Raw genomic sequence first — 12,600 nt, forward strand, 5'->3', positions numbered from 1 at the left:
GCTCAGAAAAGCCGCAGCATCTGAAGAGACGCTGTCGGCTTTTCTCCGGGGGGGTCCGATCAGCGAAAGGGATTTATAATCCCTTTCACTGATCGGTGGGCTAGCGGCCAGCAGCGGGGGCGCGCACGGGGGGGCCCGCGGGAGCGCGCGCAGCCCAACTGGACGAGAAATCTTGTCCAGTTGGGCTTAAGTGGTTAATGACCTGCGTGTGTCCCCTGCTCTACAGTATTCATTCAAATTTCTTGGGTCCATGATCTCCAACAACTTAAAGGACAACTGAAGCAAACGGTATATGGAGGCTGCCATATTTATTTCCCTGTAAACAATGCCAGTTGCCTGGCAGCCCTGTTGATCTTCTGGCATAAGCAGTGCGAGTCAAAACCCTGGAACAAGCATATGACTAATGCAGTAAAACCTGAGTGAGCTGAGTCAGAGTACCTTATCTGCTGCATGCCTGTTCGGAATCTATGGCTAAAAGTATTAGGGACAGAGGATCAGGAGAACTGCAAGGCAACTGGTATGGTTTAAAAGGAAATAAATATGGCAGCCTCCATATCCCTCTCACCTCGGATTCCCTTTAAGCAATACCAGTTGCCTGGAAGTCCTGCTGGTCTATTTGGTATCAGTAGTGTCTGAATCCCACCAAAAACAAGCATGCAGCTAATCATGTCAGATCTGACAATAATGTCAGAAATACCTGATCTACTGCATGCTTGTTCAGGGTCAAAAGTATTAAGAGACAGAGGATCAGCAGGATAACCCAGCAATTGGTATTGCTTAAAAGGAAATAAATATGGCAGCCTCCATATCCCTCTCACTTCAGTTGCCCTTTAAAATGGGATAATAATACTGTCAACATCATCAAGAAAATGCAACAGAGGATGTACCACCGATGGAAACTGCAAAGGGTGGGCATACCACAAAACTGAATGGTGATGTTCTACACTGCAATCATCAAATCCATCATGACATCAACTATGACTATCTGGTTTGACTTATGCGCCATATGACAAAAGGTGAGACTGCAGTGCATCATCCGATCAGCAGAATAAATAATTGAATGCAGCTTATCTTCCCTGCAGGATCTTTATGCAAGCAGATGCAGACAGAGAATGACCAAGATTGCCTCTGACCCCTCTCATCCCTGCTCACTCCATCTTCCAACGTGAAATCCTGAAATACCGGTCAATCAGAATAAAAACTTCCAGGCTCAGGAACAGCATTTTAATGACTCTACTTGGGTCACTGTAGAGCAGGGGACACTCATAGGTTGTCACCCAAATCATCATGAATGATCATTTCTGATACGAAAACCCTGAAGTGTTTATGTTTATTACTTACATACTGTTCTTGACTTGTAATAGTTATACTGTTTGTCCTTGTATTGTTTTGTCTGTGTCTGCATCTGCCAAGTCATTTTTCTTGTATGTGCACATTTATTTGGCCAAATAAAACTGATTCTGATTCTGCTGTTGGTGGCCTCAATTTATGATGAGGAGTCAAGGAAATCTTCATCCAAAGCTAATATGGTTTCTGAAGTGGGGTTCCTCTAACTTGTCCTCTCCCTTTCCATATAACAAAACAGGATGCTAAGCCAGAAGCTGATCATGCTGTCTGTATGACAATCACCAATAAACTATCCTCTCATATGATTAGGAACAATTGCTTCAGGTCAAAAAAAGATTCAAATATGTACATACAGTGATGTGAAAAACTATTTGCCCCCTTCCTGATTTCTTATTCTTTTGCATGTTTGTCACACTTAAATGTTACTGCTCATCAAAAACCGTTAACTATTAGTCAAAGATAACATAATTGAACACAAAATGCAGTTTTAAATGATGGTTTTTATTATAGTTACATAGTTATTTTGGTTGAAAAAAGACATACTGTACGTCCATCGAGTTCAACCAGTATAAAGAACAACTCCAGCCTGCTCCCTCACATATCCCTGTTGATCCAGAGGAAGGTGAAAAAACCCTTACAAGGCATGGTCCAATTAGCCCCTAAAGGGAAAAATTCCTTCCCGACTCCAGATGGCAATCAGATAAAATCCCTGGATCAATATCATTAGGCATTACCTAGTAATTGTAGCCATGGATGTCTTTCAACGCAAGGAAAGCATCTAAGCCCCCTTTAACCACTTCACCACTGAGGGGGTTTACCCCCTGACCACCAGAGCAATTTTCACCTTTCAGCGCTCCTTCCATTCATTCGTCTATAACTTTATCATTACTTATCACAATTAAACGATCTATATCTTGTTTTTTCCACCACTAATTAGGCTTTCTTTAGGTGGGACATTATGCCAAGAATTATTTTATTCTAAATGTGTTTTAATGGGAAAATAGGAAAAATGTGGGGAAAAAATTAATTATTTTTCAGTTTTCGGCCATTATAGTTTTTAATTAATGCATGCTACTGTAATTAAAACCCATGAAATGTATTTGCCCCTTTGTCCCGGTTATAAAACTGTTTAAATTATGTCCCTATCACAATGTTTGGCGCCAATATTTTATTTGGAAATAAAGGTGCATTTTTTTCAGTTTTGCGTCCATCCCTAATTACAAGCCCATAGTTTATAAAGTAACAGTGTTGTACCCTCCTGACAAATATTTAAAAAGTTCAGTCCCTAAGGTAACTATTTATGTATTTTTTTTTTATTGCACATTTTTTAATTTTTTTTTAATTACAAAAAAAAAATTGGGAGTGTGGGAGGTAATTAGTTAATTTTTTGTGTAAAAGTAATTTATTTGTATGTGAAAAATGTGTAGGGTGTAGTTTTACTATTTGGCCACAAGATGGCCACAGTAACTTTTTGTTTTAATGCGACCTCCAAGCGTCCTTCCGGAAGCTTGGAGGAAGTACTTGGAGGCTGGGTAAGTGTTTACTTTTCACAATGATCGCGCTGCTCATCGGAGAGCAGCGGATCATTGCGGGGCTTAGATCAACGAACGGGAATGGATTTTCCCGTTCATTGATCTCCGGGCGAGCGGGCGGGCGGCGTGTTTACTAGCTGCGGGCGGCGTGTTTACGAGCGGGAGCGCGGACAGCGGCGGGAACGCGGAAAGTACGGATTTCTCCGTCCCTGGGGGTTAAAGGATGGAAAAAGGGACGGAGAAATTCGTACGGGCGGGGGGAAAGTGGTTAAATGCAGGTATAGAGTTTGCCATAACGACTTCCTGTGGCAATGCATTCCAGATCTTAATCACTTTTACTGTAAAGAACCCTTTCCTAAATAAATGGCTAAAACGTTTTCCTCCATGCGCAGATCATGTCCTCTAGCCCTTTGAGAAGGCCTAGGGACAAAAAGCTCATCCGCCAAGCTATTATATTGCCCTCTGATGTATTTATACATGTTAATTAGATCCCCTCTAAGGCATATTTTCTCTAGACTAAATAAACCCAGTTTATCTAACCTTTCTTGGTAAGCGAGACCTTCCATCCCACGTATCAATTTTGTTGCTCGTCTCTGCACCTGCTCTAAAACTGCAATATCTTTTTTGTAATGTGGTGCCCAGAACGAAATTCCATATTCCAGATGTGGCCTTACTAGAGAGTTAAACAGGGGCAATATTATGCTAGCATCTCGAGTTTTTATTTCCCATTTAATGCATCCCAAAATTTTGTTAGCTTTAGCTGCAGCTGCTTGGCATTGAGTACGATTATTTAACTTGTTGTCGATGAGTACTCCTAAGTCCTTCTCCAAGTTTGATGTCCCCAACTGTATTCCATTTATTTTGTATGGTGCTAGACCATTAGTACGTCCAAAATGCATGACTTTACATTTTTCATCATTGAATTTCATCTGCCATGTATGTGCCTATATAGCCATCCTATCCAGATCCTATTGCAATATGACACTATCTTCCTGAGAGTTGATGATTCTGCACAATTTTGTATCATCTGCAAAAATAGCAACATTGCTCACTACTGCATCTACTAGGTCATTAATAAATAAATTGAAGAGCACTGGACCCAGAACAGACCCCTGTGGTACCCCACTGCTAACAGTCTCCCATTTTGAGTACGATCCATTGACCACAACTCTTTGTTTTCTGTCCATTAGCCAGTTCCCTATCCATGCACACAGACTCTTCCCCAGTCCTTGCATCCTCAACTTTTGCACCAGACTTTTGTGGGGAACAGTGTCAAAGGCCTTTGCAAAGTCCAAGTATATCACATCTACAGCATTCCCAATATCCATATTAGCATTAACTACCTCATAAAAGCTGAGCATGTTAGTCAAACAGGACCTGTCTTTAGTAAACCCATGTTGATGCTGAGAAATAAGATTATTTTCTAGTATGAAGTCATGTATAGTATCTCTTAGTAACCCCTCAAATAGTTAGCATACAACTGATGTTAAGCTTACAGGTCTATAATTTCCTGGATCTGATTTTTTGCCCTTCTTAAATAATGGGAAAACGTGGGCTGTACGCCAATCCACTGGGACTCTGCCAGTTGAAAGAGAGTCACAAAAGATCAGATAAAGGGGTTTATCTATAACTGAACTTAAAGAGAATCTGTACTCTAATATTCTTACAATAAAAAGCATACCATTCTATTCATTATTTTCTCCTGTGCCCCTCTGTGCTGTTTCTGCCACTCTCTGCTGCAATCCTGGCTTGTAATTAACAGTTTTAGGCAGTGTTTACAAACAAACTAACCAGCTTCTAATAGGCTCAGCTAAGCATAGTGTGTGAGTCATTCACAGTGTGCAGGGGGCCTGCAGAGGGTGTGTATCGCTTCTACCAATCACAAGCAGCTCTGCACATTCCACACAATCAATCCTTACAGGACAGAGGAAAGATACATTGATTTATTACAGAGACAGTGCAGTTAGGAAAGACTGCAGTAAGCCAGAGCAGATTAGAACAGGCATAGGAACTTATAGGATAGAAGAACTAAGGCTGAAACATTTGTTACAGAGTCTCTTTAATTCCCTTAGGACCCGAGGATGCATGCCATCCGGGCCAGGTGCCTTGTCTATTTTTAATTTATTTAGTCTTGCCTTCACTTCTTCCTGCATTAAGTATTTAGTATTACAGTTAGAAGATTGAGACTCTTCTGCCTCTGTAATTTTCAACAGTGCTGTTTCTTTTGTGAAGACAGAAGCAAAGAAAGCATTTAATAACTCTGCCTTACCTTGGTCATCCACCTTTGAGTTCCCACTCTCATCCTTTATTATTTAGTGAGAAAAAAAACTCAAAACCTACATGGCCCTGTGTGAAAAAGAAATTGCCCCCTGAACCTAATAACTGGTTGGGCCATCCTTAGCATCAATAACTGCAATCAAGCGTTTGCGATAACTTGCAACAAGTATTTTACAGCGCTCTGGAGGAATTTTGGCCCACTCATCATCTTTGCAGAATTGTTGTAATTCAGGTTTATTTGAGGGTTTTCTAGCATGAACCGCCTTTTTAAGGTCATGCCACAACATCTCAATAGGATTCAGGTCAGGACTTTGACTAGGCCACTCCAAAGTCTTCATTTTGTTTTTCTTCAGCCATTCAGAGGTGGATTTGCTGGTGTGTTTTGGGTCATTGTCCTGCTGCAGCACCCAAGATCGCTTCAGCTTGAGTTGACGAACAGATAGCCGGACATTCTCCTTCAGGATTTTTGGTAGACAGTAGAATTCATGGTTCCATCTATCACAGCAAGCCTTCCAGGTCATGAAGCAGCAAAACAACCACAGACCATCACACTACCACCACCATATTTTACTGTTGGTATGATGTTCTTTTGCTGAAGTGCTGTGTTACTTCTACACCAGATGTAACGGGACACGCACCTTCCAAAAAGTTCAACTTTTGTCTCGTCGGCCCACAAGGTATTTCCCCAAAAGTCTTGGCAATCATTGAGATGTTTTTTAGCAAAATTGAGACGAGCCTTAATGTTCTTTTTGCTTAAAAGTGGTTTGCGCCTTGGATATCTGCCATGCAGGCCGTTTTTGCCCAGTCTCTTTCTTATGGTGGAGTCGTGAACACTGACCTTAATTGAGGCAAGTGAGGCCTGCAGTCCTTTAGATGTTGTCCTGGGGTCTTTTGTGGCCTCTCGGATGAGTTTTCTCTGCGCTCTTAGGGTAATTTTGGTCAGCCGGCCACTCCTGGGAGAAGGTTCATCACTGTTCCATGTTTTTGCCATTTGTGGATAATGGCTCTCACTGTGGTTCGCTGGAGTCCCAAAGCTTAATGGTGGCCATACATGGTACAATTTTTTCATACAATCTTACCATTTCTATGTAGTATAAAGGTAAATTAAGTGAATATGCTGAAAGGATAATTTAGGCAGTTCCCTTATATTACATAGAAATGGTAAGATTGTATGAAAAAATTGTACCATGTATGGCCACCATTAGAAATGGCTTTATAACCTTTAACAGACTGATAGATCTCAATTACTTTTGTTCTCATTTGTTCCTGAATTTCTTTGGATCTTGGCATGATGTCTAGCTTTTGAGGTGCTTTTGGTCTACTTCTCTGTGTCAGATAGCTCCTAGTGATTGCTTGATTGAAACAGGTGTGGCAGTAATCAGGCCTGGGGGTGACTACAGAAATTGAACTCAGGTGTGATAAACCACAGTTAAGTTATTTTTTAACAAGGGGGGCAATCACTTTTTCACACAGGGCCATCTAGATTTGGAGTTTTTTTTCTCACTAAATAATAAAAACCATCATTTGAAGAGACTCTGAAGCGAGAATAAATCTCGCTTCAGAGCTCATAGCGGCGCGATAGCGGCGGTTTAGCAGGGGCACACATGCCCCTGCTATCTATGAGGTCTGAAGCGAGATTTATTCTCGCTTCAGACTCTCTTTAAAACTGCATTTTGTGTTCAATTATGTTATCTTCGACTAATAGTTAACGGTTTTTGATGAGCAGAAACATTTAAGTGTGACAAACATGCAAAAGAATAAGAAGTCAGGAAGGGGGCAAATAGTGGTACTTATCAGTTAGCTGAGCGCATCCGGCAGGTGGCGACAAAACTCCACCAGAGTTACATCTTTCCCTACTATCCATGGCGGCCTGGAGGCGGAATAGTAATTAGCGCGACCTGCCAGATGCGCCCGGCTAACGGATAAGTACCCAAAAAGTTTTTCACATCACTGTAGCTTGTTACTTAACCACTTGAGGACCCACCCTTTACCCCCCCTTTAGGACCAGCGCTGTTTGTTGTGATCTGTGCTGGGTGGACCAGCACAGATCAGGGTGCACGCAGAGCGATCAGATCGCCCCCCTTTTTTCCCCCATATGGGGATGATGTGCAGGGGGGTCTGATCGCTCCTGCGTGCAGGCATGTTGCGCGGGGGGGCACCTCAAAGCCCCCCTCCGCGGCGACATTCTCCCCCTCCCTCTCCTACCTTCCCCCCCCCCCCGGTGATCCGGGCTGCACAGGACGCTATCCGTCCTGTGCAGCCAGTGACAGGACGTCCCCTGTCACATGGCGGCGATCCCCGGCCGCTGATTGGCCGGGGATCGCCGATCTGCCTTACGGCGCTGCTGCGCAGCAGCGCCGTACAATGTAAACAAAGCAGATTATTTCCGCTTGTGTTTACATTTAGCCTGCGAGCCGCCATCGGCGGCCCGCAGGCTATTCACAGAGCCCCCTGCCGTGAATTGACAGGAAGCAGCCGCTCGCGCAAGCGGCTGCTTCCTGATTAATCAGCCTGCAGCTGGCGACGCAGTACTGCGTCGTTGGTCCTGCAGCTGCCACTTTGCCGACGCACGGTATAAGCGTGCGGTCGGCAAGTGGTTAAAGAGGCACTGTAGTGACATATAGTAGAATGCAGTATATTTGGGATACCCACTTTTATATGAGTTGTTCTGGTTTTAGCATCAGAAACACTTCCAGTATCTATACATTTCTGTATATTGGTATGTAGCCCCGCCTTCCCAGTGATGCTTAGCCTAGGCTGATTATATATGTAGAATTCTCTCCTTCAGAGAATTGTGGGAAATCAGGTATCATTTCTACTGGCTTTAGAACTCTTGGTAAACAAACATTAGATCACCTGGGTGGAATAAAGATGTAGCCACCTGTGATCAATATCAGAATGTAAATTAGGGTGAGGAAAGATTTTACAATGGACAAACACTGACAATAAAAATGTATAAATCAATATTGTAAGATTTTTTTTTTATTATTCATTACGTTAGTTTTGCTACAGTTCCTCATAAAGTCGCTGTTTGTGAAACTAGACGGCTAAAGAATGGAAAGATTACATTTCCAAAAATGAAAGTATGTCATAGGTGAGCTGCTATGTTAGAACACAACACATATGGAACTTTAGAATGACCTCCTGATTCCCCGACATCTGCATTTCTGACTATTTTGTTTGGCTGTAAGCCAGGCCAAGGAGGAAGCTGGTCATAACTCCACATTCTCTATTGCTATACAGCAGTAATACCCATGGAAGAGCTAATGAAGTCTGGGATGTAAACAGCTGCTATGCCTTAGCAGCCTATGTATTAAGCTGCAGTAAAGAAGTGGAAATCAGTTTCATATCTCTAATGCAAAAATCCCTCTTCTTCCGATTCATAAAGCTGTGACAAAACACACCTTTGTGTTAGAATAGCTTTGCCATCTTAAAGGGAACCTGAAATAAGAGCCATATAGTGGCTGCTGTATTTATTTCCTTTTAAACAATGCAAATTGTCTGGCAGATCTGGTTGATCTGCTGCAGTAGTGTCTGAATCACACACCTGAAACAAGCATGGGGCTAATCTAGTCAGACTTCAGTAAGAAAAATCGGATCTGCATGCCTTTCGAATGTCTATGACTAAATGTATTAGGCCCCTTTTACACTTAATCAGTTGCTCTCAGTTAAAATTGAAAAAAAACTGATTTTCAAAGTAATGTCCATGTTTTCCTATGGCACATTGGCTACTGTGCGCGTTTTAACTGAACTCCTTTTCACAATGCATTGCAATGGAAAAAAGGTGTACCAACGTGTTCTAACGCTTACCAACGCATAAAGTATAAAAGGGCCCTTAGAGTCACCCATCATCACATCCAGTATTTCCAACAAGGAGTGTAGGATAGTCTCCTGCTCACACTGGTCAGCCAGGTTATGTACAGCATTGGACACTATTAAACCCATTAAGAAATATTTGCCCTACAGCCTACATCTCTTTTAAATTAGCCCTGGTGAACTCAACACCATAAAGGATGCAGTTATAAAATCCCAATAGAGGTTATACAACCCTACTTCCAGTAAATAAAAGTTCTTAAAGGGGAACTTCAGCCTAAACAAACATACTGTCATCAAGTTACATTAGTTATGTTAATTAGAATAGATAGGTAATATAATCTCTTACCCACCAGGTTTTAAAAGAACAGGCAAATGTTTGTGATTCATGGGGGCTGCCATCTTTGTCATGGGGGCAGCCATCTTTTTGGTTGGAAGGAGGTGACAAGGAGCAGGAGACACAGTTCTAACTGTACTGTGTCCTGATAACCCCTCACAGTTGCACACACTGGGCTTCAAATGTCAAATTCAAAATGTAAAAAAAAAAATTGCACCAAAACAGCAGAACGAGAACAACAAAATCAGAAATCCCATCATGCTTTGCACAGCATCAGGGGAAAAAAGCCCGGGCAGTTTTCTTCTGTGCAGCTAAAAATGAGGCTTGTATAAGAGAAACAAAGTTCTGATGCTGTGAAACTGTTAAAGAAACACAAAGCCTTTTCAGTGCTGCTGAGTCGATTTTTAGTCCGGAGGTTCACTGTAAAGGACTTACGAGGCGAAATTACAAAAAAAGTAAATTACCTGCCTCATCTTTTAACCCCCCTGGCGGTATCAAAAGGGCTCGCTACATGATAGCCGCTGCTCAGCGGCATCCCCCCGCCCGCTTCGATCGCCATCGGCGATCTCCGATCAGGAAATCCCGTTCAAAGAACAGGATTTCCTGGAGGGCTTCACCCGTCGCCATGGCGACGGGGTGGGATGATGTCACCGACGTCGGGACGTCATTGGGAGTCCCGAACCACCCCTCAGCGCTGCCTGGCACTGATTGGCCAAGCAGCGCACGGGGTCTGGGGGGGGGGGGCGCGGCGCGACGGATACCGGCAATCGAGCGTGGGGCGGTCGGCGATCGGTGTGCTGACACAGCTAGCAAAGTGCTAGCTGCGTCCAGCAAAAAAAAAATTAAACAAATCGGCCCAGCAGGGCCGGAGAAAACCTCCTGCGCGGCTTACCCCGAACTACGTTCGGGGGTTACCGCCAAGGAGGTTAAGGCACGGAGGACGCCGTCCGCGCCCATCCGCCGGGTCCCCCCGCTCATTAGCCCCCCGGGCCGGCTGCCGACCCCACGGTCCGGGTCGGGTTCTCCTGCCTCTCGCAACATGGCCGCTTCCTCTGGCCGCGGCTGCGCAGTCCGCCTGGCCGCCAGTGCGGCTGCGCAGCTATAGGGCCAACCCCCCTGATCCACGCTACGTAGCGTGGATCGGGGGGGGGGGGGGGGGTGGCCCTACAGCTGCGCAGCCGCACTCGCGGCCAGGCGGACTGTGCAGCCGCGGCCAGAGGAAGCGGCCATGTTGCGAGAGGCAGGAGAGCCCGACCCGGACCGTGGGGTCGGCAGCCGGCCCGGGGGGCTAATGAGCGGGGGGACCCGGCGTATCGGCACGGAGGGCGCGGACGGCGTCCTCCGTGCCTTAAAAGATGAGGCAGATAATTTACTTTTTTTTGTAATTTCGCCTCGTAAAGGTGGCCATACACTGGCCCGATTTGCGCCCGTTTCGACAGCAGATTCGATCACTGGGATCGAATCTGCTGCCAATCGTTCACGCTACACGCCAAATTTCGATCCATTCCGTCCGATCCCGTCGATCGCGCCGTGCGGAAAATAACCGTCGATCGCCCGCGGGTAAAGAGCGCATCGCTAGCGGCGTTCGAGTGCCCGACGACCGACGCAATAGAGCCGCATACATTACCTGCTCCGCCGGCGCGACTCCCGGGTCTCCGCTCTTCTCCGTCTCCGCTCTGGTCTGCTCTGGTCTCCGGCATGCTTCCCTTCTTCCTGTCCCGGCAGGAAGTTTAAACAGTAGAGGGCGCTCTACTGTTTAAACTTCCCCCAGACAGGAAGAAGGGAAGCATGCCGGAGACCAGAGCGGAGACGGAGAAGAAGAGCGGTGCCCGGGGGCAGTCGCACCAGCGGAGCAGGTAATGTATGCGGGCGGGGGGAGCGGCGGCAGCACCACCACAACAGATTGTGATCGGTTTCAGGCTGAAATCTGTTCACAATCTGTTTGCAGTAAAGGTAGCCATACGATCCCTCTCTGATCAGATTCGATCAAATAGGGATCTGTCTGTTGGTCGAATCTGATGGCAAATCGACCAGTGTATGGCTACCTTAGTCCTTTAAGCCCGATCTACACGATACGATTCTTTATACGATTAGATTACGATTCTATTTACGATCCGAATAAATCCGACATGTCCGATCGGGATTCTATTCTATTCAATTCGATGTGCCATTGCAAACAATGGCAAATCGAATTGAATCGAATCCTGATCGGACATGTATTAATCGGATCGTAAATAGAATCATAATCGAATCGTATAAAGAATCGTATCGTGTAGATTGGGCTTTACACTGTCCAAAATGTAAATAAAAGCACAATGCAATATTTGCTAATTATGCACACCCTTTATTTAATTAAAATAGCACTAAAACAATATAGCTAATGAAATGAAACTGAGACTTTACAAAACCAAGTGCTTTAAACATAACCCTGCCATGACCACTTTTACAAAGCTGCAAAGACTCCACATTTAAATGGGAAATAACAACCATAATGTGGGAGTCAAAATCCCCTCATACTAAAAATGGCCTTTATCTTAAATTACACCCCCTTGACCACCAAAACTGAGGCAGACCTGAAGACATGGAGTAAAATTCCAGATTTCATTTCATGGCTTGGCCAAATGGCAATTATAAAAATGAATATTCTCCCCAGGTTACTGTATTTATTTCAAAATGTGCTTATATCTGTCTCGAAACAATCCTTAGTGGGCATGCAAGCTGTTATTTCTAAATTTTTTAGGGGCTAATAAAAAAAAAACCCAGAATAACATTACCAATGCCAACTATTCCAAAAGCAACTGGAGGGATGGGTCTCCCAGACATAGCAAAGTACTATCTAGCATCCCATCTGGAAAGGACTGTACACTGGATAGAAGGCCCCATGAGAAGAGACTGGATAAACATAGAAAATGACTCTAGCACAATCCTACCCATAAGGCACTGGGGGACCACCCATTAATAACACCCACCATCAAGGCTTTCTTTAATAGATACATTTAATACAAAATCTCTAAACCAGGCAGTCTGCTCACTCCTTTACAGTAAAATCCAAACTTCACCCCGGAGTTAGACGACAACTTCTTGAACGGGTGGCAACTAGGAAACATACCTAGAATCGGAGAATTCCTTCACAAAAATAATATCCTTGAATATATGCAATGCAAGCATTTCACAGCCCCGCATAATCTTCCTATATGGCAATATTATCAGTTCAGACATTATATTAACTCCCTAAAATCTAAAAAGATCTTGGAAAGGACTAGAACTGTCTGTAGACTGTAGAAGACAACCTGA

The 12,600-nt window shown here is 44.2% G+C and overlaps 1 protein-coding gene and 1 long non-coding RNA gene across 3 annotated transcripts in view; one reads left to right on the forward strand and one right to left on the reverse strand.

The window, feature by feature from the left end:
* The window catches only part of LOC137571241 (uncharacterized), a 36,660-nt gene extending 35,193 nt beyond the window's left edge, over nucleotides 1-1,467 (forward strand). For both annotated transcript variants that reach the window (XR_011031310.1, XR_011031312.1), the window contains exon 3: nucleotides 1,083-1,467. This is a non-coding gene — a long non-coding RNA (uncharacterized lncRNA). The remainder of the gene's footprint in view (nucleotides 1-1,082) is intronic.
* The window catches only part of AFG2A (AFG2 AAA ATPase homolog A), a 583,775-nt gene that overhangs the window by 3,427 nt on the left and 567,748 nt on the right, over nucleotides 1-12,600 (reverse strand). The window lies entirely within an intron of this gene.

This window comes from Hyperolius riggenbachi, chromosome 1 (genome assembly GCF_040937935.1).
Source record: "Hyperolius riggenbachi isolate aHypRig1 chromosome 1, aHypRig1.pri, whole genome shotgun sequence".
Taxonomy (NCBI): Eukaryota; Metazoa; Chordata; class Amphibia; order Anura; family Hyperoliidae; genus Hyperolius; species Hyperolius riggenbachi.